This window comes from Dendroctonus ponderosae, unplaced genomic scaffold, assembly GCF_020466585.1.
Source record: "Dendroctonus ponderosae isolate FM_Combo_2020 unplaced genomic scaffold, Dpon_F_20191213v2 Dpon_F_20191213_2, whole genome shotgun sequence".
In the NCBI taxonomy this organism is placed as follows: Eukaryota; Metazoa; Arthropoda; class Insecta; order Coleoptera; family Curculionidae; genus Dendroctonus; species Dendroctonus ponderosae.
This window is the reverse complement of record NW_026018165.1, coordinates 13,259,900-13,261,344: the sequence shown is the minus strand read 5'-3', so window position 1 is coordinate 13,261,344 and position 1,445 is coordinate 13,259,900. Positions and strand designations below refer to the sequence as shown.

The following is a 1,445-nucleotide window of genomic DNA, read 5'->3' as shown; positions in this document are numbered from 1 at the left end:
GGAAGTTGCAAAACTATTCAATATTAAAATAAAATGCGACAATAAAAAATAAAAACCTTTTATATATATTTATCCAAAATCCAGCTATATTTGATAATTCTCACTATGCGCTCTAATTGAAATTGTTCAGAGGCATTCAGGCAATTGGAGGGACCGAATAAATTAGTTAGAGCCAAAATGTTTCCTTGCGGATCTGTAAAAACTTTGGAAACATAAGGAAGCGTTTCGAAAGATTGCGCCAATACATCATGATGCTCGGCAGTCATGGGTGTGCTGCAAAAAATATCCATAAAAAGAGCGAAATCAGTGAGATAAAAAGCATCTTATTTCTCGCATTGTCCGTAATTTTTTTGCATCAGAAATCGAAAAAACCCTGTCGAATTACACGCACCATCGAGATCGCTAGTGAATTCTTTTTAGTTGTGCTTCAGTGCTTAAAATAAACCGAGGACATTTTCTTTGGGTGAAAACTTCCAGTCATTCTTGGAGATTTCCGAAAACCTTATAAATTAGTTATCCAATTATACGCCGTAGACAATTAATGGGACTGAAATTGATAAAGAATTAAATAATGTTTTGCTTGATTGAACGCAATTTAATTTATATGAGAACAACAGTGAATAATCCAATTGTCATGTGTTTACTGCAAGAAAATATATAAATTTAAATTCAATTAAACAGCTCAAGAGTCATTCATTTTCCTGCATCATGCTTTAATATAATGAGGCATCTTAATTCAGCCAGAGAAAAAAACGTTTACCTTGAAATCTGCATTTAATTGATCGGAATAAATGATTGAATATCGACGGTCTTTTAAGTTTTTTATACAGAGTGTTTTTTATGACGCGAATATTCAAGAGCGTAATTCTTTTGTAGGTACATGGGGATACATTGTATTTTTTGGTTAAACTATATCTGGTACTACCGTTCGTGCGAACTTATACAACAAAAGTTTTTTTAAATTAAGAAAATTTTAAAATTTTCCGTTCAATTTAAATGATAACAGACCTCTTGAGATTTTATCCTGTAATCGACTGCAGGAAAAAAATCATGGGAACTTTTATCTTTTAAACTGAATGAAGAATTTAGAAATAATTTTATTTTGGAAAAACTGTTGTCTTATCTATGCACGCATGCCCAACAATACCAAAGGACATTTTTTTAAATAAAAATACGCCTCTTTCGATTAACTGTCGCTCTTTAAAGTTTTAAATGTCTCAATTGATACTTGAGCTTAAAAAATCCATAATTTGTGTGCAGTTTTTGATGATTTATGCGACTTGCAATACTCACTCGATACTCCATCTCATAATTGCATAATCGGTAGTAAGATAGTAAATAAGCCCGTTTCTTAAATCGGCTTCCAACGCACTTGTCGGGCCCAGAGTTTCACCATGTAGTGTTACCGATACATTTGCTTCAATTGCATTCTTAAAAACACAAAC

At 32.3% G+C, this 1,445-nt stretch overlaps 2 protein-coding genes across 2 annotated transcripts in view; one reads left to right on the top strand and one right to left on the bottom strand.

Annotated features, from left to right (window-relative positions):
* Positions 1–100, top strand: part of LOC109544468 (nucleolar and coiled-body phosphoprotein 1) — a gene marked incomplete in the record, with an annotated part of 12,843 nt that extends 12,743 nt beyond the window's left edge. Inside the window, 1 exon segment of the mRNA XM_048663765.1 lies at positions 1–100.
* A 474-nt stretch (positions 101–574) lies between these two features.
* Positions 575–1,445, bottom strand: part of LOC125503427 — a gene marked incomplete at its 5' end in the record, with an annotated part of 1,692 nt that continues 821 nt past the window's right edge. The window contains 1 exon segment of the mRNA XM_048663766.1: positions 575–1,445.